This window comes from Bison bison, unplaced genomic scaffold, assembly GCF_000754665.1.
Source record: "Bison bison bison isolate TAMUID 2011002044 unplaced genomic scaffold, Bison_UMD1.0 scf7180017864466, whole genome shotgun sequence".
NCBI classification, from domain to species: domain Eukaryota; kingdom Metazoa; phylum Chordata; class Mammalia; order Artiodactyla; family Bovidae; genus Bison; species Bison bison.
The window spans coordinates 7,487,098-7,511,372 of record NW_011495027.1 but is presented as its reverse complement, the minus strand read 5'-3'; the positions used below and the strand labels follow the sequence as shown (position 1 = coordinate 7,511,372).

Sequence of the window (24,275 nt, the reverse complement as noted above, 5' to 3'; positions counted from 1 at the left end):
CCTTTCTTTGGCATTAGAATGAAAACTGCCCTTTTCCAGTCCTGTGGCCACTGCTGAGTTTTCCAAATTTGCTGGCATATTGAGCACAGCACTTTCACAGCATCATCTTTCAGAATTTGGAATAGCCCAACTGGAATTCTATCACCTCCACTAGCTTTGTTGGTAGTGATGCTTTCTAAGGCCCACTTGACTTCACATTCCAGGATGTCTGGCTCTAGGTCAGTGATCACACCATCGTGAATATGTATGAAAGTGAAAAGTGAAAGTGAAGTTGCTCAGTTGTGTCCGACTCTTAGTTACCCCATTGACTGCAGCCTAGCAGGCTCCTCCATCCATGGGATTTTCCAGGCAAGAGTACTGGAGTGGAGTGCCATTGCCTTCTCCATTTCATTGTATGCTGCTGCGTTTCATTGTATACTTCGGTGTAAAAAAGCTGCTCTCTCTCACACTACTTAAACTTCATTTTGTGCTGTAAATTTACTGGTTGGTTGCAGAAATAGTGAATATATTTAGCTTATCAACAGAATTAATAGAAACAGGAAGGAATTTCAGATGTGGTATGTTTTGTATATTTATAAATATCAATCTTCCCTTTGCTAGCTTTCATAGAACTGGGAAATGTACCCTTGGGGAATCCAATTCTGAAGAATACTTCCTGTTTTGTTCTTCTCTGTGTAATTTATCTCTGTTTAATGTACTACATAATTATTTTGTCTACTTTCTATGTCTATCCACCAGGCACAGTAGGCTTCAAGAGCACAGAGCTTTTATCTGTAAAGTTCAATGACATATCTTTCTCTAGCTTTTAACCCAGATAATAAGAGCTCAGTAAATAACTGCTGAGTGAATATATCACAGTCCTGTGATTACTGTACTTCACAAACTTGACACGTGTTTTTCCTTAGCAATCATGACTCAATTTCCATATTCTAACTTCATCTTGAACCATGATTTCTATTTATATACTCCAAAGAAATTCTTTTAGGACCTATATCATCATGAGATTCTGTAGGGCATTGAAGGTTACTGGTACAAAAAAATGAACGTGGGAGAAATGGTAGCCAAGTGTTACACCTTCCCAGATTCTCCAGGTGATTCCTCTGCCAAGCTCTGTCTTACAAGGAGTTATGATTCTTCTACCCTCCTACTCTGACTTCTTGTTTCCTGACCTCAGTTCCTGTTTTCAGCATCTGCTTCAACCTAGACCTCCTTTTGGTAATCTGACCCCAGGGTACCTGAGTTTAACATCTGTTATTTTTCACTGCTTGACATTTTAATTTTTTTTTTGGTGTGTGTGGTTAAATCTAGAGGATGGTCTAAGCCTGTATTTCTTACACAGCCTAGAAACTCACATAATTTAAAGTTACAAGATAAATATTATAGACTACTTTCCCCTAAAGGTTCTTATTGCCCTTCCCTGTCCCCCACACATAAAACCTAATAATTTCCTCACCACTCTGCTTGATGGGATAATCACAGTGATCACTTGCATTCCTTATTGTACATAAATTTTTTTCTCTGGTCAACTGCATTTGGTAAGTAGGAATTATTATACAATCAAAGAAAAGAAGAAAACTACCACCAGTCTCCAGATGCATACAGTGAATGAAATTAAAAAGGACTTCAAACTTAGAAAAAAGAGAGATGTATTCTAAGCTACAAATTATCCAGTTGCTGTCTAGATATACGTTAGAAAAAATATTGTGCTTGTGCACTCTTTGTGAGATATAGTCAGCACATAACCTAGGCTATGTGTTTTAAGTCATTGGATTTGGCCTAATTTAATTCATAGGCCAGCAATTCTAAACACATCAATTTTATCAGCAAGGCAATGTTTAGAAAGGCTCATCAACTGCAGAGAAGACAATGCGCTTGACAGCACTGCTTTCTCGAGCAATGACTCAAATCAGTTAGACTGAAAATAAATCCAGAGGGTACACAGCTGTCATATAGCCCAAAGTAGTCCTCTGAGCGATAATGTGATTCATTTTCCCCTATCTGTTCAACTGCTTCTGCAAACAGGATTGAAATCCAACAAGTACATTTTCATTCCACTGTGAAGGGAGAGCTCTTCAGTGTCATAGAGAGGTCTCTGTTGGGTTCCTTTATACTTACAGGTATGGTAAACTGTGCATAGTGATTTCTTGATGTTATTTAATAAGAAACAGACATTTATTTCAATGATCTACATCAACCAGTTACAAGAAAGGGCTCTAAAATTAGAGAATCATATTTTTTCAATGTTTGATGCACCAAAGTTTGAGGAATAGACAGGTACCAGACCATCTACTGGGTATAGGCCACTTATTTATATTGTAATATTCCTAAATTGGGCTTCCCAGGTGGAGCTAGTGGTAAAGAACTCGCATACCAATGCAGGAGACAAGAGATGTGAGTTTGATCCCTGAGTCAGGAAGATCCCTTGGAAGAGCATGGCAACCCACTCCAGTATTCTTGCCTGGGGAATCCCATGGACAGAGAAGCCTGGTGAGCTACAGTCCATAGGGTGCAAAAAGTTGGACACAACTGAAGCGATTTAGCATATTCCTTAATTATTAACATTTTATTATGGAAAATTTGAAACATACACAAAGGTAGAGAGCAGTAGTAAAATAAAGCCTGTGTGTCCATTACTCTGACACAACAAACATGATACCCACTCCAATGGGATTATTTGAAACAAATTCTAGATTTAATCCTTTATTGGACTTACTTCAGTCATCTCCAACAGGTAAAGAATTTTTTAAAAACATAACCACAACATCATAATCATACCCAAGAGTGTATTTAACAACCAGTTCTCTAGTCAGGGGAGGACGGTAGTCCTTGCCAATTTCAATGGGGTTGAAAAGAAATGTACAGCATATATATGGTACTTACACTATGCAGATACATTATATATGCTGTTGTTCAGTTGCTCAGTTGGGTCCGACTCTTTGCGACCCCATGAACTGCAGCATTTCAGGCTTCCCTATCCTTCACCATCTCCCGGAGTTTGCTCAAACTCATGTCCATTGAGTTGATGATGCCATCCAACCATTTTGTCCTCTGTCGTCCCCTTCTCCTCCTGTCTTCAATCTTTCCCAGCATCAGGGTCTTTATGAGTCAGATCTTTCCATCAGGTGGCCAAAGTATTGGAGCTTCAGCTTCAGCCTCAGTCCATCCAATGAACATTCAGGGTTGATTTCCTTTAGGGTAAACTTATTTGATCTTCTTGCAGTCCAAGGGACTCTCAAGAGTCTTCTCCAACACCACAGTTCAAAAGCATCAATTCTTCGGTGCTCAGCTTTCTTCACACTCCAACTCTCACAATCCGTACATGACTACTGGAAAAACCACAGCTTTGACTAGATGGACCTCTGTTGGCAAAGTAATGTCTCTCTTTTTAATATGCTGTCTAGGTAGGTCATAGCTTTTCTTCCAAATAGTAAGCATCTTTTAATTTCATGGCTGCAGTCACCGTCCACAGTGATTTTGGAGACCAAGAAAATAAAGTTTGTCACTGTTTCCACTGTTTCCCCATCTATATGTCATGAAGTGATGGGATCTGATGCCATGATCTTAGTTTTTTGAATCTGAGTTTTAAGCCAGCTTTTTCACTCTCCTCTTTCACCTTCATCAAGAGGCTCTTTAGTTCTTCTTCACTTTCTGCCATAAGGGTGGTGTCATCTCTATATCTGAGGTTATTAATATTTCTCCCAGCAATCCTGATTCCAGCTTGTCCTGCATCCAGCCCAGCATTGTACATTATGTACTCTGCATGTAAGTTAATAAACAGGGAGACAATATACAGCCTTGACACACTCCTTTCCGAATTTTGAACCAGTCTATTGTTACATGTTCAGTTCTATCTGTTGCTTCTTGACCTGCACATGGGTTTCTCAGGAGACAGGTAAGGTGATCTGATATTCGCATCTCTTAAAAGAATTTTCAACAGTTTGTTGTGATCCACACAAGTCAAAGGCTTTAGCATAGTTAATGGAGCAGAAGTAAATGTTTTTCTAGAATTCTCTTGCTTTTTCTGTGATCCAGTGGATGTTGGCAATTTGATTTCTGGTTCCCCTGCCTTTTGTAAATCCAGCTTATACATCTGGAAGTTCTCGGTTCAGGTACTGTTGAAGCCTAGCTTGGAGGATTTTGAGCAGACCTTGCTGATATGAGTACAACGGTATGGTAGTTTGAACTTTACATATACATTACACGTAAATAACCTTAAGTAGTTTATACACTTATAAATAACCTTGAGAGCACAGATAATAGCAAATTATAGAAAAATAAATAGGAAGTGATAAGTTTTGAGTGTTACTTTAACACTTTAAGTTTGTGTAATTTTTTGAAGGCTGTGTTTAACAACTGGCTTGCAGAATTCCTGAAAATATAATAATTAACTCTTGTCAACTCCATCGTACCACCGAATCACAACCAAATAATTAATAATTCCTTCATAGTACTAACTATCAAATTTCTCTCTCACCTCTTTTCCCTTAGCAACAGAGAAACACATTAAGTAGGAAGGAAGAGGGAACTCTGCTTTAGAAAGCTACACCAAGGTGTCTGGCTTTCTATAGGCTTCAGTGCTGCTGTATGTAACTCAGTCTGATGTTAAAGGCTGCTTCCAGGAAGTGAAATTATGGGCTGTCAGGCACATGTGCCACAAAAGAGTTGGACACAACTGAGCGACTAAACAACAAGAGCAGTGTTTTTATTTCGCTTTTACTGCCCATTCTCAGGCACATAGGGCAGAGAGTTTTAAAAAGAGCAGAGGAGGAACTTGGCAGGTGGAAAAATAAGTCCTTTTCAGGTAAATAACCATAAATTGATGAAATGTTCTACAAGAAAGATTCCTAAGATGTGACACCTTCTGTCACACAACCATCGACTCTGTTTGTAAAAGCCCTTTTAAAATGTGCGTTCCCGAGTGGAATATGGCGTGTCAGATGTGATGGGGCCAAATAAACCCCCAAGTGGGGCTGCTGTCATCCTTGATGAAGAGGCAGGCTGTACTACAACTCTACCTTTACGTTCACAGTCAAGTGAAACTCAAGTCCAGAAAATGAAGCGGTGTCTACCAGTATCACCCAGACTCCAGAGAGTCTGGACTTCGGCAGAGACTTGATTAGAACATGATGAGTCCTGGCCTTCATCAGGACTCCAGAGAGTCTGGACTTCAGAAGGACCCAGACTTCATCAACTCCTCCCAGCACCAACTCTGTTCCCACACTGTCTTTCCAACATCATCTCCCACTGCGCCTCTGAACATGCCCTTAATCCAAAACGTACCATTGTTATATTTTAAGCTTTTTATTATGAAAAATCCCTAATACATACAAAAGTACAAATAACAGTACAAGGAAGTCCCATGTACCCTTCCACTTAGTTTCAACAATTAACAAACTCTTATCACACCCATGTTCAGGATTCATTTTGAAGCAAATCCTGGACATTATTTCACCCACAAATATTCCAGTACTGTATACTGAAATATACAGTATTTCAGTTCTGTCCTGTACATCTCCAGTCAGATATTTCCCTTCTACTCCCTTCCCCTTTCCAAATTCTATCTCATCTGACGAGGCTCGCTTGGGTCTCTCTTCCTACACTGTTTCTCCACTGAACCTGTCACCTAGTTATATGTCTCCTTGGGCGCCTCTCTTATTATCGTCCTGTTGTTCCTGACCTCCTAAGCTGTACACTCACGATGTCATTAGCTTGCAAAGCAGGAAACTGCTCTGCACTGACAGGGAAATGATGATGCTCAGTAGGAAGCAAACTAAGTAACAACCTGGTTTTAGAAAGTTTATAAAAATTTAGTACACCAATCTCACACAGCATATTGACTCAATTACTTGTATGGCAAACATCTCAAGGCATAGAACAGGGTGTGCCCACGAAGTATGATAAGCCAGAAAGAACACTAGACACCAAGCTAAAAGAACTAGTTCTTGTTCTGGTCCTACTGTTTGTATGTTATTCTGGGGCATATTAAGTGACTTCTTGAGGTTTTCCCATAAAATAGGAATTAACTATAGCCATTTTCTCTCTCTTTTCCTCACTAGACTGTCAGACATGCATACGTACATGCTCAGTCATGTCTGACTCTGCAACCCCAAGGACTGTAGCCCGCCAGGCTCCTCTGTCCATGGGATTTCTCAGGCAAGAATACTGGAGTGGGTTCCTATTTCCTTCTCCAGGGGATCTTCCCGATCCAGGGATCAAACCCGCATCTCCTGTGTTTCCTGCATTGGCAGGCGGATTCTTTACCTCTGAGCCACCTGGAACTCTCAGAATCAAATGCAATTATATATGCAAAGATGGCTTTGTAATTACAAAGCATGTTGTTGATACACATCATTACCTGGCCATCTGACTTGATAACAAGGACAACTATTGCTTTAGATCTCGAATATATGAGAAGAGTTTGCTCTCAACAGGGGAAATGGGAATGTGAAAAATAGAAGTCAGATGAGATTCAGAACTAACAAAGTTAACCCCTGGGGGAATTTAAAAGCGTACCTAGAGTCTAGTTGCAAAAACCACTGCCTTGGGACCTGCCAGTACAGTGGTTAAGACTCCAGCCTTCCATTGCAGGGGGCATGGGTTTAATCCCTGGTCGAGTAGCTAGGATCCCCCATGCTGAGCAGCACAGCCATAAAAGAAACAAAAAACAAGACAAAAACAACCAACCAAACAAAAAAACCCAACCCCCTGCCACTGCTTTATAATTAAAACAGACACACTGAAGGATCTCTAAAAACAAGGGAACTTTTAAACTGCAAGGGAAGCAAGATGGCAGCTATTTAGGAAAAATTCTTGTTACTTTAATTAAATGAAAAGTCAAAATTCAACATTTGATGCCCTCTTTCAAATAAAATTGCATAATTGTCCAATAAAATGGCTATAATTCTGAGTTTATTGTCTCCTAGGACATTTTCAAAGCCTTTGACTTCTCAAATTTTCCTTTTGCTTTGCCAGAGAATAATCATTACTATCAAACTGCAAACACTTATCATATTACACTAAACACTACTTAAATTACAATAGAATCAAGGTCTCTCCCTCCTCCAGTAAAAAAGAGGATAGATAGCTTTATTCAAAAAATGCTGTTCCATTAGAATATTAATATTATAAGCTTTCTTGCAACTAAATGAAAAGTACAAGGAATGAGGAAAAGGCTTAAATTTTATAAAACTCTGGATAATTTAGGCCAATGTAGAAAACAAGGTTTTTCAACTTTGAACATTAACACAATTTAGCAATAGTTGGTAAAAACAACAGCTGCTAAGCGTGGTAAACCCAAATGAGATTATTAGGTCAAAAATCACACAAATACACAGAGAACATTTCAAAATTCCCAGCACAATCACAACAAAGCACCAAAATAAATCTCGTTAAGAAACAAAATGTTTTCAGAAAGAATTTTTTTTTTGTAAGACTGCACCATGTGTAACATCTCCAAGGACTTCACTTGAAAGGAAAAACACAGAATCAAAAGGGAGAACTACAGAATGGTTTCCTTCCTCTATTCCCTTTCCCCTCTCATCATCCTCTACTGCACATACCAGGTAACTCTGCATTCTTACAACTCATTCTCTGTTCACACACACATTGATAGAGACTGAAGAAAACAAACAAAAAAAAAATCATTTTTCAAAAATGAGATATTGTTAGAATAAACTTTCTCTTATCTAGACGCTTTAAGGAAACTACCAGTCACTGATTCAGTCACCTTCATGCACAAGACAAGAAACAAAGGAGTTCCAAGGCTTCTAACAAATAGCAGTGGGGATTTTATACCATCTAGACTTACGTGGCTTTCATCAGTATGTTACCCATGCTGATCAATTATCATGAAAGACTTTTCAAAGTTAAGGTTTACATATCACAAAAAATATGCATTAAAAATGTGAAGCAGCATAATTTTTTTACCTGTTCATTTGCTGAATAATTCAAGGTTGAATTTCAGAGAATGTGAAGATTGAACAAATCTCAGGCTAAAACAAAGACTTCAGGCTTTTCCAATCTCCTCCTGGGACAGCTATAATTTCTTCTAACACTGTAGTGTTTTTTGTGCAGACAAATTCTTTGTAGTGTTCCTATACAATCAATAACTATCCAAAAGCCTAATCTTCAAGGCTTAAGTAATTTGAAACTAAAAATAACCAGAAAAAAGTTCATCTAAAGCCTAGTTAGGTGAAACAACTTACTATAAATCATCAAAAGACAAATGAAATGGGACTGGCCCTAATAGTTTCTCCTAGGTAGATAAGACAAAACAAGCCCAGTGTTCTGTGAAGCCCTTATATAAGTAGCTGATGTGAGGCTGAAGTAGTCAAATTCACTACACATACTGTAACACTCAGTCATGGAAGCTGATGCTCATCGAAGATAATCATATGTTACATATTCTACTAAGCCTTTCATATCAATGAACTTATTCATGCTCCCAACAACGCCATGAGGCTATCTCCACTTTACACATGGGGCAACTGAGACAGTTATGGAATTTATCTATGTCAGCACAACAGGCAAACTCAGAAGACTAGCCAGAATGTGCATAATCTTCAAAGAGACATTTGAGGGGAATAAAAAGTAGCTCAGCATTAACCTAGACAGCATCTTAAAAAGCAGAGACATTACTTTGCTGACAAAGGTCTGTCTAGTTAAAGCTATGGCTTTTCCAGTAGTCATGTATGGATGTGAAAGTTGGATTATAAAGAAAGCTGAGTGCCGAAGATTTGATGCTTTTGAACTGTGGTATTGGAGAAGGCTCTTGAGAGTCCCTTGGACAGCAAGTAGATCCAACCAGTCCATCCTAAAGGAAATCAGTCCTGAATATTCATTGGAAGGACTGATGCTGAAGCTGAAACTCTAATACTTTGGCGACCTGATGGGAAGAACTGATTTATTGGAAAAGACCCTGATTCTGGGAAAGATTGAAGGCAGGAGGAGAAGGGGGTGACAAAGAATGAGATGGTTGGATGGCATCACTGACTCGATGGACATGAGTTTAAGCAAGCTCCGGGAGTTGGTGATGGACAGGGAGGCCTGGCGTGCTGCACTCCATGGGGTCGCAAAGAGTCGGACATGACTAAGCGACTGAACTGACTGACTGACAACTCAATAAAATGACCAGCAGTAAACATGCATTCATTCATTCACCTCTTCCTTCAGTCATGAGTAGAGCAGTAGAGGCCAGCAAAATGACTAAGGAGAGTGAACTCTTATCCTTCCTAACATCTTCCTTAACTGGGAGCCAAGTGACACAGTGTCTCAGAATGCCAGCTTGATTGTAAAAATAGAAATAGTTTAGCTGGCCTACTTTCTACCTTCTCACTGATGATAATATCAAATGCAATGGATACTCCCTCCTCCCAGGAGGCATCAGAGAACAACTGCCCATGAAGGGAGAAACTCCTGGCAAATCCAACGAGCCCACAGTTTTCAAGCCTTCTGGGAAACAAGGTGCTATCCTGCGTGGAGGGATTACCTGGTTTCCACAGACCTCTCCTCTGCAAAGAGAGTCATTATTCTTCCCACAGAACCCACACTACTTCTCCCAAGTCTTCTCTCATTTCTAGTCAGAAGATACTCAGGTTTTGAAGCTGTCTTAATCCATCTGGGCTGCTATCCCAAAGATTGGAAGGCTTGATCAATAAACATTTATTTCTCATAGTTCTAGAAGCTAAGGAGTCCAATATCAAGTGCCAGAAGAGTCAGTGTCTAGAGAGAGCTCAGTTGCTGGTTCACAGAAGGACTGCTTCTGTGTCCACACATGGTGGGAGGGGCAATGAAATTCTCCTGAGTCTCTTTCATAAAGGCACAACCCCCATTCTTGAAGGTTCTACTCCTGGGACTTAATTACCTCTCACCCGTCTCCCCAGCACCATCACCTTAAGGGTCAGGCTTTAACATATAACTTTGCTATAGCAGAAGCTATGATTTTCAAAGTTCCAGCTCCCACTCTAGTCTCTGGTGCTCTCAGTCTTCTGCTCACGACACAAAGGGGAAGAGCTGACTTTGGCAGGGAGGGCTACACTGGGCCTATACTTAAAACACAAAGTGTGAGGTTGATTGCAAGCTTATTTTCACATCAGTATAAGAGCCATTATAGCAGATAAAATTGGCAAAATACTATTTCATCAGGCAAAAAGAAAGGAGCCATGTGACCAAAGAAGCAAGAATTTACAGTCAAAAAGAACTTCAGGCCTTCATGCTACAATGCAACAGAAAAACAGAATGTTCATCTTTGTTAGCTCTAAATTTGATTCATGTCCTATGACTTTATATACTAAAGGACTGTGCTAAATTATTTCCCTTGTACATAAAACAGAGACATAAAATATGAGCAATGTAAAACTTAAAACATAATTTTAAAAAATTTAGAAATAACTGTCCAGAAGATGGAACTGATTAACTGGAATATTTTATTTAATCTTTGGGTATTTCATTATGGGTGTCCAAGAATCTGATACATGAAGATGTATTAAAGAATGATCATGTATGCAGAAGGTTTAAAGGGAAGCCCAAGAGGGAGGGGATACATGTATACTTACAGCTGATTCACACTGTTGTATGGAAGAAACCAACACACACTGGAAAGCAATCATCCTCCATTTAAAAATAAAAGTAAATACCTGTGGGCACCTTCTCCCAGATTTTATGGAAAATACTAGTTTCCACAATGCAGGGAAAATATTTAATTGTAATTCTAAAACAAGCAAAATAAGTACACATTAGTTTAACCTCATTTTAAAAAATTCAAACAGATGGGACCAAATACTGCAAGCTATCAGTAATTAAGATAAATCTGTATTCCTTTTTTAAAAAATGTCTAATACAGGCTAAGCATCTTGAAGGCAGGAAAACCTAGGCTGGCAAATCTCTAATGTGAGGTAAAGCTGAACACTGCTAACTCAGGTAATAGGACTGATGACTGGTAAACCTTAAAACCAGTTCATGATTCCCTCCCATATGTAATATGCGTCAGTAGATTTGTCTTTTGCAGTGTGGTGACTCTATGGCATTAATTTCTGTACCACATCCCCCCTACAAGCCCCCATTACTCTTTGCTCACCTTCATGACTCTGGGTAAAGAAAGGTCTGGGGAAGAGGAGAACAATGGGAAAAGCAGGGCCTGAATCAGCTCATAACCCCAGTGCCCCCTCCCAGTTGGGTTGGTCCAGTTCTACCACCAATAAAGAACAAGCCTGAAAAAAACCTAGATCCCTTTTTAGCACTGTGAACCATGTAGGAGATGCTTATTACATCCGCTTTGTTCTCCATTTCTATGGTGCCCATCACCATAGTAACAAGGCACACAGATGGAAAAGTAGGCTACAAACACCCAGAAATGGAGGTGGGGATGGGGAATATGGAAGAAAGGGCTTTTCACTGGTTAAGAGAGAAGAGGATAGAATTCTTCTATCAACATAACATTAAGGGGAACTTCTAATGGAAAAAGTAGGTTTTCTTTGTCTTTAAGACAGCGACAATAGAAAGCAGCCTAAAATTTCAGTAAGTACCAGTGTTTTGTAGGAGGTGGAGTTGGAAAGTTTTGAAGGTTTTAAAAGCCAGATGTATTTTATTAGAAAATCTTGCATGCAAATCAAAACCTTTACACAGCATCCAATTTTGAAAATTACACACTCATTCCGATTGCTACTTAAAATTTTTGGTTGTTTCATAGTACTAAAAGTTGAGACATCTGTGACAGAAGTGTGGCTGGGAAGATAAGTTGACACAATGAATATTTTCCTGAAACTGACAAGTTTATCTTCCAAGTTTTTGTATAAAATGTCCAAAGGGGAAATCACTGGGTGGGTTGGTGAGGGTGCCTGTTGAAACTGGGACAAGGCCTTTCCCACCACCAATCCCTCTGGTGTCTGTACACGGACCTTCAAAGGCACTGCCAGTCCCTATCCGGTCTGTAAGAAAATCTTCCCACTCCAAGATCTCCATTTTTGTTTTTGTTTTTTCCTTTTCTGCTACCAGCCTGAGTTCTCCTCATTGAAAAATTTCTAAGACATTTGGAATACTTGGGATATTATTTATGTTGTTATGGGTCAGGAAATGGGAAAAGGAGCTACGTTAAGCCATATAAGCTACTTGGGGAGGTTTTCTACATAAATAAAAGCAGTACACACACACACACATACACACACACACACAGACATTAAGCAGGAGACACTTCATGGACTAAATTGAAAGAGTTTAACAATCTAGCAACTTTGTTGTTGTTCAGTCACTTAGTTGTGTCTGACTCTTTGTGACCCCAAGGATTGTAGCTTGCTAGGCTCCTCTATCATGGGATTTCCCAGGCAAAAATCCTGGAGTGGGTTGCCATTTCCTCCTCCAGGGGATCTTCTTCAGGGATCAAACTCAAGTCTCTTGCATCTCCTGCACTGCAGGCAGATTCTTTAATGCTAAGCCACCAGGGAAGCCAACTAGTTGTGACACTGGATGATTTTCACTTTGCTTTTTTCAACCTTACTGTCTTATCAGTAAAAAGAAAAACTGAGAACAGAAATAATGAACTTGAAGTGTTGTAAGGATGATTTCAAGGCACGTTAAAATGTTATGCATATGTGTTGTATTATTCGGGGAAAGACCCTCAAGGATACCTACAATATAAAAAAGTTAAAAAGAGATACTCGTTAAGATCAATACTGTATGTCAGATTTGCGTATTTTCTATCTTCCCTCCTCTAGGATGTATACTCCATGCAAAGAAACATTTTTTATGTTTTCTTCATTGTTGGGTTTATCCCCAGGGCTGAGGTGATTCCTGGCAAATATTAAGTGCCCCCAAAAATACTGAATAATTTTTTTTAATCCATAAAATGAAGAAAAGCAGATTCAAAATTCAAATACATCTTTTTTCTTTTTTAAAAAGCTGAGGGCTTGCTAAGAACAATGTATTCTACTAAGCATTTGTGAGCATATTTATCTTAATTTTTATATGACCACTTTACAGCAAGTTTTCCAATCTTTAGAGCCTTCTATAAAATGATTCTGGGAAAAGGAAGCAGCCAATATACATTAAAAAAGTTGCTTTATCAGCTACCAGATCTGCAGCTAACATGTGGAGTGTGCGGAGACAAGCCACATATCCTCTTATAAACCCAGTATGCATATTTGCATCATGGGAATAATACTTGACCTGTCTTCCACAAGTCATCAGGAGAATAAATGTGAGCATAAATGCTTTAGTATTTTAGAAGAAACATCAAAAAATATAGTAATGCAGTGGGGGCTCTGTAAGTGTTTCAGGAGAGATTTGCTACAAACTGGTGGGAGAAGGCAAGGGCACAGTGGACCTCGGAACAGTGTTTTTACATACATGGTGTCGAGAACATCTAGGATCAAGAGGACCCCAGGAAAGACTTCTTAATCAATGGGATGATGGCCAGGCTCAACTCCTCTCCCTTCAGAATGCATTAATCTGCAAAGAAAAAAAATTTCCTAAACCTAGCTTGGGACCAAACCTTTTGGCATGTAATTCATAACCTCCTCATTGGGAAAAAAAAAAACAAAACCCTAGTATTCCTGATAAAACGCTGCAAAAAAATTTTTTTTCAATGGGACTACTTGGAAATCAGTCACCTACTGACCTATGTGACTGTCAGTCAAGCATCTGTTGATCTTTACCAACATTCTATCTGTATCTAGTCTAACAATGGGTATAAACAAGTATTTCTAAATATTCTAGGAGAGTTTGAGTATACTTACTAAAATGGATAATTTTAATTCCATTACTATGGTATCAAATTAGCTTCCATCAAGTCTTTTTAAAACAGTGATTCACTCTATGTTCTTTCCCTATTGAATATTCCTGTCCACCAAGAAGAAAATTTTATATTGGCTTATTAGGGGCATTTTCCCTTTAAGTTGATAGCTAACTTGACAGGGAAAAGTTTTCTTCAGCACCCAATCAATTGATCTACAAAGTGAGGTATGGGATTTGGAGGGCCTTTTGTTTTCAGAAGAAGGGGTAATCTGGTAGAATCTACTTTCAGATCACCAATTAACTGCTGTCTAAAAGTATCTGCTTCTGGGACTTCCCTGACTGCCCAGTGGTGAAGACCGTGCTTCCACTGCAGGAGGCACAGGTTCAATCTCTGTTCGGGGAACAAAGAGCCTGAGCATGCCTTGCAGCATAGCCAAAAAATAAAGTATCAGAGAAGGAAATGGCAACCCACTCCAGTGTTCTTACCTGGAGAATCCCAGGGATGGGGGAGCCTGGTGGGCTACCGTCTCTAGGGTCGCACAGAGTCGGACATGACTGAAGCAACTTACCAGCAGCAACAACAGCAGGCCCATTGAGAGTTTTGAAGATCTCCCAGGACCATTGAGAGTCAGTTTCAACACCCCCTAAACCCAGAGGGTGCCATCTCAGGTCAAGACAGTTCTGCTGAAGAAGTCCTTTCCTGGCCCCCACCTTCCCTAAAAAAAAATTCCCGTGTGGGAACTGGGGGCGGATTTGCCTTTCTAATTGCAGGCCCAATTAGAGGCCCAATGGGAGAAAAGACACTTTAACTTCAAGTTTAGAGTTCTCATTATTACACAAGAATGGATTTTTTAATCCCTGTAGTGAAACTGGTTTTTGTGTATGTATGCATATGTGTGTGACCAAGGGTAACTGGAAGACTCTGATTATCTATGAACAAGTGGAAAAAACTCTAGGTCTACCAGAGATTGTGTCTAAGGGAGAGAAGGAATTAGCCCACCAAGTGAGTCTGATCAGGCAAATAAAATTGCTTTATGATTACGCTCTATCAAAAAAAAAAAAATAATAATAAAGTGTCTATTTCAGAACACCTGATGTCCAATTGGTTACTTCTGGTCATCTCCCTCTTTCCCTTTTCATAGTCATCCTCTCCCCACACTCCATAAGAAAGGCAAACCTTTCATTTCTCAGGAGTCTGCTTATGGTACACTGCGCCTTGGGGAGTAAAAATCTCCAGGCCCCAAGTTGAGGGTCATTTGAGATAACTGTAGGGTTATAGATGTTAAGAAAGTAAATGACTTTGAAGACTGAAACATCCTTTTGGGAGTTAAGGAAAAAGTATCCATTTCTCTGCTTCAAACAACACTGGAGGGAGATATAACTAAGTCAGACAGCAGAACATGGAAAATCATTTTTGTGATCAATTACTAAGCAATTTTGGCATACACCTCAGAAGTTTAAAAAATAGAGTGGAATTATACTGCCTTCATTTTCATATACATATGGGAAAGTGTCTTAAGCATTTACATTTAAAAAGAAAACTTGATTATGAAGCCTATCTTATCTTAGCAATATGAAATACTTACTTATGCATGAATATTTTTTAAGTCCCAGGCATCTCATCAAGAAGTTATTTCCCATAATATTTTACCTATGCTTAATAATTATTTATCAAAATTCTAATATACTTGTTCTGATCAACTGTGTATTAGTCAAAATCATAAAAACTCAATCCAAATGAAATTTTATGTAACATTTAGAGCCTTATAGTCACAAGAACTTCAAAAAATGTGTTGTATGTATATGTGTGTTACAAGAGTATGATAAGGAATTCAATGAAAGATTTTCAAACATAAGTGTTACATGGGGAGTAACTATGTAAAATTTCCAGCTTTTCTAAACAAGCTTGTTTTTGTGTTTTTTAAATGGATGGCATGGTAGATAAAAAATCATTCTAGTATTTAACTTACACTGGGTACATTAGAAAAAATGTCTTTCTAAATCAATATTTATATATCACAGGTACCATCTATTACAACTATTAAAAAATTTAGAATAAACTTTTAAAACACATGAAGAGGGAGATAGTGTTTCAAAATCCTTTCAGGGGGTATTAGATGAAAAACATTCAGATACTTTGTTCTAAACTGCCTGTAAACCGAGAACTTGTGCTGACCATCTAAAATTCTGACTTCTGATAGAATGGTAAAACCAGAGTTAATTTAGAAAAGTTCCAAGAGCTGACTCAAGCCTGTCCTGCAAATGGCCAAATCCAGAACTCTGAACACAATAAATGTTCAGTAAACACTAGCTCACTGACAAAATATTTCGGTCATTCAATTGATACCTACTACCAGCATATACATGATAATTCTTCTTCCTACTTCTAACCTTCAAGGAGATCTTTCAAATTTTCAAATACCAGTCAGAAGAATGTTATTGTAACAAAGCCCTGGACTAGATAATAAGTATACTGAGTTTTATTGCCTAATTCTTTCCCAGATATCAATTTACATGCCACGTATAATGCCTGGCTCAGGAAGCTCAATCAGAGGATGAACAAAATAATCTTTATAGGAAGTGTACAAGGCTCGGAGGTAGCACAGAGAAGGGAATGAGGATCTCTTGGAAGTGGTAGGCAGAGGGAAGGGTCTGGAATGGTCTTCCAGAAAAAGTATGCTTGAACTGACTCCTGAAACATGAGCAAGTGACAAGGGGATATGACCACCACAGATAGAGAAAAGGTGAAAAAAAGGGGGTGGGGCATGGAGTGGAGCCGTCTGGCTACCTCCTACCTTCTTCCTTGCACTGCAAACAGTTTAGGATGCCCCGTGCATGGGCTGTGTCTGCATGCTGTATCCACAGTGCACGCGTTCGTGATTTAGAAATGATGAGGGGTCAAAGGTGAAACTGGAGACCTGAAGAAGCAGGCAGAGGAAGACTATACTATATGGCTCTCCAAGGCATTTGGACTTGATGCTTTGACAAAGTAAGTCATTAAAGGATTATTAAACCAGGCAATGGTGGTACGAAATTTACCTTTCATAATCATTATTTTCCTCTTGTGTGGACAACGAATTGAGGGGGGAGGTGGGTAGAAGACTGGAAAGACTACAAACTGAACTACTGGTTGCAGGCAATAAGCAGCGGGCCTGGAAAAGACTCAAGGCAGTCAAGAAGCTGTGAAGGAAGGGTGCTGACGGGAGGGACCTATAGGATGCGGCCTCTGGACAAATTGGTTACCAGAATTTATAGCGCAGTTTAACAGGGAACAAAGCAAAGAGAAGCCCAGAACGAGTTCTAAGTATTTAGGGCTATATAATTGGGTAAATGGTATTGCCGTTTGCAAAAATATGAAATCTAAAGATGAGCAGCAAGTTTGGGGTGGGGAGAGTATCTTTGGTATATATTAACTCCAGCTCCTCATTGTTCTGTGAGGCAGGTAGCACAGATGCTATTATCCCCATTTTACGTTCAAAGGGCTAATTTTTTTGCCCCAAACCACATGTAGCAGCAGTCTGGGGACTTTTACTACATACCAGGCTTAAGAGCAGGTATACTAGGGAGACAAGATCCTTGCTTTCACAGAACTTATATTCTGGTAGGGACAAGCCAGCAAACAATAAACCAAAGCCTGAAAGACTACAGTGAGGGCAGGCAGATGTATTTTATCCGAGGTGATCAGGGAAAGGATCCCTGAGATCACTGAAGCCAACTATTCATTGAAAAGGAAGCAGTTACACAGACTCATAAGGGAAGGGGGTCCAGGCAATGGAGAAGTCCCTGGTGTAGTAAAAAGGCTGGCATGTCCTGAGGGAGGAATTCCAACTACCAGGCTAGTGGTTAGCCAGAGGAAGTCCCAGCTCCAAAGGCATTCCTGGGAGGGTGAAGTTAAAAGGCTTGCGGCCCCTTAGGGCAGTGCTAGCAGAGCATAAATTCTCTGGGAACCTGCCCACCAAGCACAGCACTGCACATCTAGAAACTGCATCATGACTCACACACACTTTTCAAAGACAAGTCACTGGCTCAGTTGCCTATCTGGGCATTGAATCAGGGGCCAAGAACAAACTCAGTTTTGCCTAGAGAGATCAACTTTAAAGTTTTTAGATGGACGAAATTCATCATAAATGTTATCTGCTCAGAGCAAGACACAACCTGAAGTCCAATGGCAGGCAGCTCTGCCACGCAGGCTCAGTCATGCCTTAACACGTTACGTGAGAGCAGAGCCTCCCAGACACTCTCCAAGGCCCTCAAAGGGATGAGAGATGCAACACTTCTCCCAAAGGATGCCCCCATGAGCTCAGCTAGAAAGGACAAGGAAAAATGGTATACCATTGTCAAGGTGCTAAGCTGGGTCCTACCTATGCAAGCCTGAAAGCCTTGGAGAGATGGGATGCTGCGCGGCCTGTGGGCCCTGAGATGGGCCATCCCAAGCTCACTAATGCAGCCCACTCTCCAGAAAACACTGCCTTTGCCTCCCCGCCTGTGGTCATCATCCACTGCTGCTTTGTGGGTTACCTATTCGTCTGTCAACCTGTCCAGCCAAAGGTCTTCAAGTTCCACTCACTAAGGGTGATGCAGATCAATCCTCTGACCCTCTCAAAAGACCCTATTTTACTGGCTATTTTCTCAGATGTATCTGCTTGGTGTATCAAAAATTAAAAAGGTATCTGAATTTAAAGCTTGTCACTAAAGCATAAATAAATTATAAAAGAATTAAATTATTCCTGAATTATGTAGTCCCTTCCAGAGACTCACATGGAGAAGTTATATATTATGTACACGTATTTTAATGATGGCTCCAAATGATATGCCTTCTTTGGTATGGTGCTGGAAACCTGTGGGACACTGATCTGTGCTCGGACCATGCTCATCTCATGACAGAGCTCATTTCAAACCACACTCCCACAACACCTCTTTGCTTCCAAGCACTGGCCGACTTTTTCCTAAAGATACCATTCAACTTCTGACCATAAGATAATTGCACATACTTTCACAGCACCTGTACATCTCCTTCCTGATCATGTTAAGTGGCAATTTTTTTCATTTATTTGCAGGGATTGATTCTCCTGTCTCCCCTAGTATCTTGCAACCCCCACGGTGGCAGGGACCATGTACATTTTTGCTTACTGCTGTGTCCCTAGAACCTGGCATAGTCATATCTGGTACACAGTAGGTGCTTAACAAACATGCTGAAAAAAAAAAATACTATGACATATACTCACTGGTGGGAATGATTTCTGAGAGTGGATCTGCCAAAATCATTTAAATCAAGGCTGAAGACGGTTAAGGCTGAGCTATTCTGGTTTTCGTTTTTTTAAAAAAGCAAAGACTTTGTAGCTATTCAAGGTTTAAACCGATTTTGGGGACAATTCTCAAAAAGTCTGACTAAAAATTTAACAACACTCATTTAGATATGTATGCTGCTGCTACTGCTAAGTCGCTTCAGTCGTGTCCGACTCTGTGCGACCCCATAGACAGCAGCCCACCAGGCTCCCCCATCCCTGGGATTCTCCAGGCAAGAACACTGGAGTGGGTTTAGATATGTATGGAGATGACCAATTTTAAAACTTCTTTTTAATGGAATAAGAGGTCATTTTCTGAAAGGTTCACCTAGATTGGGCCAAATTTTAAAAGAAAAGCTAGCACTTAATCACACAATTTCTTAGGCACTCTAAATACAATTTTTCCATACTTCTCATATCTGAATCTTACCGCAGGTTTCCAGATGAGGAAACTGAAGGTGCAAGAGGCTGAGGTTACATACTGAGTAAGTGACAGAGCCAGGATTTATATCTAGCTATATTTGATTCCAAGAGCTATATCTTAAATCTTAGCCACCCTTTAAGCTAAGAAGTAGATGCTGACATTGAGTCATAATGTGTTACTTTCTCCCATGATAAGGAACCTGACTATAGGCTAGTACTATCAATTGGGGCCAGTATTTAAAATGGGATTTGGATACCAATGATGTGGTAGCAGAGAAATGCGATAATTTATGAAAAAGGAGTAAGGAGGAATATGAACTAACATTTACTGAAAGCTTGTTTTACACCAGATACTGTATTATATGCTTTCACATTAATATTTCTTTTAATCTTAAGACTCCTGTGAGATGGGTAACAAGTCAAGAAAAAAAGAGGTGTAGAATAACAGTGGTGTTTGACTACTCCAATATTTCTTTCCCTCTATCTTACTAAGGATGCAAAACTCCCATGTTTTAGCTGGGCTTAAGATTGTCTCAAGTAAGGACAATATTCCCTAGTCTCTATCCTAGCTGCTGCTGCTAAGTCGCTCCAGTTGTGTCCGACTCTGTGCGACCCCATAGACGGCAGCCCACCAGGCTCTGCTGTCCCTGGGATTCTCCAGGCAAGAATACTGGAGTGGGTTGCCATTTCCTTCTCCAATGCATGAAAGTGAAAAGCTAGATGAGGTCATATTACTCAAAGTCTGGTCAATGAGATATAATAAAAAGTGTACGACAGCCTCCAGGAAATTTCCTTAAGAGACTCTGGTCTCTTGCTTTTCCCCCCTGTCTTCTTTCCTTCCTTCCGTCTTCCTTTCTAAACTTGGAACCTAAATGTGATGGCCTAAGCTCCCCTTTGGATCACAAGATTGAGGGTCTGATTTGATGTCTGAGGTTCTAAAAGGTGGAACCAGCATAGGTCTGAAAAGATTTGCAAAATCATAATACCAGCTCTAGACTGTCTCTTTGCAAACTTTTCTTTAACGTGAAAGAGAAACAAACATTGCTTTGTTTAATTAAGCCATTGTTCTTTGTGGTCTCTGTAACTGGCAGCTAATCTTAACTAATCCAGTAACGCATCCAAAGTGATACAGTGTAGGGTTCAAATCCAGGCCCATCAATCTGCATAGCTTAAGTTCTTAGGTGGAAGCCTGAAGAATTCTTGATTTTAATCTGCAATAGATCTGAGGGGTAAGTGTAAAAATGCTGAAAAAAATATGACAGAAGAAAAGAAGGATGGTTTGAATATGCTCTCAAATCTTCCTACCTGAGAGATCATCAAAGGGAATATGCTACTTGACAGTAAAGAATTTAGTCTCCATCAGAGATGGGCAGAGGAAGATCTGAGTCACCTGTGTGGAGCTGGAAAGACAAGTGAAATACAAGCTTTGCAGCTGATGATGTCTCTGACAGATACTGTTGACCAAGAAGTAGGCATTGTAGAAATACCTGAAAATGGCCACAGGATGAAACAAACACAACACAGAATTAAAGGAACCCTGAAACTGAAGAAGCAGGAGATGAAGTTCAAAGATACAGAGTCTGGAAAGAACCAAGGAGAATCACGTGACCCATATCAAGGCTTAAGGGCCAAAAAGGCAAAAGGAAAGGTCAAGGTTGAAGCTCTGACAACTCATTTTTATTCATTTCCTTTACATGCGTTCACAACAGCATTGAAGAAGTGAATTTAAATTCTGTTGCAATTGAGCAGAATCCTAAATAAGAGGAAGTCATAGAACAGGGAGCTTATTATTTCCCTTTGTTCAATTTCTAAATGAACAGCACTGATAAGAACTTAGCAGACAGATTCAGTGACTGCAGACAGGACCAATTTTATTTAAGATCAATGTTAATAATCCAGAAAAGGAAAAAATAAGTTGTTATGTCTGCCAAAGACATTAGTTTAAACACCTTGTAAAAACCTGTCATAATAAAGGTACATAGGAAGTTTAGAAAATATAGATGAGAAATAGAATGCAAGTGGGCAAAAGCAATAAAAGAAAAGGCAGCAATATGAAAACAGAGATGACAGAAATTAGAATACACTTGACAATTCATTAAAGAAACCCTACACTATAATTGGGCCTCCCAAATTCCTCATGAGTGGTCATGGGTTTGTAATGTTTGCAGAACAAGCAGTACGCCCTGAGTCAAGAAAGCAGAGGCGACACGCTATATAGAAGGCACTGGAAACCATGCCATTGAGTCTGGGGTAACAGGACAGAGCCAGCATACATTTGCTTCTGATAATACCAGAGTATGCTAGAAGGATGCTTTAAAGAGAAAAAAAAAAAAGAGAAAAAAAGAGACTTTTATTTTTTTTTAAGTCTAAAAGAGAAAAAAAAAATTGGAAATTCAACTTGGGAGACACTACATGAACATGAGAGATTAGATTAAATAGGCTATTTTTATGGGCAGTTAAAAAAATCAAAAAGAAAATAAAAATATTCAGATACCATCAAAATAGATTCATAAATTACAAAAACTTGTTTATAAATAAAAATCTCGGCTCAAACAAGAATCTTTCACATATTAAATATTTCCAACCTTCCGCACCAGAAAATAAAACAAAAAATCACAAACTTCAAGCCACTTACAGGAAAATACCCACACAGTCTAAAAAAATCTAGAGCCATAAAGTAATATTATTCAGTGCTTAAAAAAAAATAAGTTAATCAAGCCATGAAAAGACAAGGAGAAAACCTAAATGCATAATATTAATTGCAAGAAGCCAATCTGCAAAGGCTTCAGACTGATTCCAGCTATTTGACATTCTGGAAGAAAAATGTGGACACAGTGAAAATATCAGTGGTTGCCAAGGGTTAGGCAGGCAGTAGGAATGACTAGGAAGATCACAGAGGATTTTTAGGCTAGTGATCATACGATATAGGATCATACGTGATGGTATTATAATGGCAGATACACGTTGTTACACATATTGGCTAAATCCACAGAACGTATGACACCAACAGTGAACTCTAAACTATGGTCTTTGGATGATACGTCTCAATGTAGCTTCATCTATGTATCAAGTGTCTCACTCTAGTGGGAGATGTTGATAATGGGGGAGGCTATGCATGAATGGGGGCAGGGGGTATATTGGGAACTCTCTGCAGTTACTCTCAGTTCTGCTGTGAACCTAAAACTGCTTTAAAAAACAAATTCTCTTAAAAAAAAAAAAAAAACAGCTTAGAAGACCTGATATCCTATTTCAGTGATATTCAATAGAACCCTTTTCATTCCCAGGCTTCAGAGGAATGAAACAGCAGTGGGGAGGACAATGGTTATTATAAAGCAAATCTTAACAACTAGTCAAATGAAATCATTCTCAACATGCGAATCTTCACGCTAGGCTGGACGTGCTGGGACACTTTTCCAAATTAAGAAAAAAAGAACAAGTTTCACATAATACAAAATTTAATTCTAACATGTAGTAAATGGATAGTAGGTATCATGACTCAACGAACACTTGGAGACAACTCCGTCCCCCTCATTACCTGAACTAAGAGTAACATCAGACATGCTAGGACGAATATTGTTAAATCACAGAGGCCCAGTCACTTGCGGGATTGGCTGTCATTTCACATTCCTTCAAGGGTGAAGCTGTTGACTAGGAAACCAGGAGTAAAAGGAAGTCACCTTGACACTCACAAATCAAAGAGCACTTGGGGTTCTCTCAGGAGGTTCAACCTCAGCACCTGGAAGTTATTGTAATTAAATAATTACACTGCAGTTTGGTTGCTTCTGTGTACTACAACCTAACTAGGAGGTTTAGGAGACCTAAAGGTTAGGAAACCTAATAGTCTGATAAAGACACATACCATTTCCTCTTTAAAAAAAAAGTGAATACTGTCTATTTTAAGTTGGTAACCTATTTGCAAATTAAATTTTCATACCGGTATCTTTTTATGGATTTTTAAAAGTTTTTGGCAAGGCGAATTTATTAAAGAAAGTTTAGAGGTAGGTTTTTGTTTTTAAGTTCAGGTTTGACCTTTTTGGGGGGAGGTGTGAAGGGGGCTGCCGGCAGGGTCTTCCTGACCACAAAAAAAGTCTTCCACACACGTCATCTGACTAAAGGCAACCTATGGACTTTGGGAAGTCAGCTGAGGACATAGTGATGAGCCAACACTGAGCCTCCTCCCTTCTGACCTCTCGGCACCTGCTTAGCTGCAGCCTAGTAAGGGGAAACTCAGATTCTCTCTCGAAAACGGTAGAAGTTGCTCCCTTCTCCCTCAAACAAATGAGAGCCAACACCACCATCAAACAGTAGGTGAACAACTGTATAATAGGTTTCCCAAGAGCAGAAAAATGTGTGTCAACGAACAGCACCAAGGCAGGGGGCAAAGGAAAGCGACCCAAGCGCGGACGCCCTCCGGACAGGTCTGCTCACCTAGGGAGGGCGAGACTCCAGCCCCAGGAAACCAGAACCCGGTTCCCGCCCCGCCCCGAGAGCTCACACTTAGGTGTAGCGCCGCGATTATGGGGGAGACAGCGTCCATTCCTCCTGCCCCGAATGACCCCAGCAGCCCGGAGGAGTCACGGGCATCACTCCCACTCTCCCAGAGACAAGGGAGTGGCAAAACCGCTTCTCATCTCTCCCGCCCAGCCACTTGCCCGCAGGCCCGGCTCTCAGGTGAGGCGAGAACAGGTAACCGCACCTGCTCGGCCAACCCCACCTGCTGCGTCCCCTCGCCCTGTTCTCTGCCTCCATCACCTGGATCGGCTCCGCTCCTCCTCCGTGACCCGGGGCGTCCGGCCCCGACCTACCTGTGCGCCTCCGGCCCCGGGCGCCGGCGCTCCTCAC

General features: G+C 40.1%; 1 protein-coding gene across 1 annotated transcript in view; it reads right to left on the bottom strand.

The window, feature by feature from the left end:
- LRRC8B (leucine rich repeat containing 8 family, member B) overlaps window positions 1-24,270 on the bottom strand; it is a 73,815-nt gene extending 49,545 nt beyond the window's left edge. Inside the window, exon 1 of the mRNA XM_010860376.1 lies at window positions 24,239-24,270. The gene's annotated coding sequence lies outside the window, so the exon portion shown is untranslated. The remainder of the gene's footprint in view (window positions 1-24,238) is intronic.
- Between the last annotated feature and the right edge of the window lie 5 nt (window positions 24,271-24,275).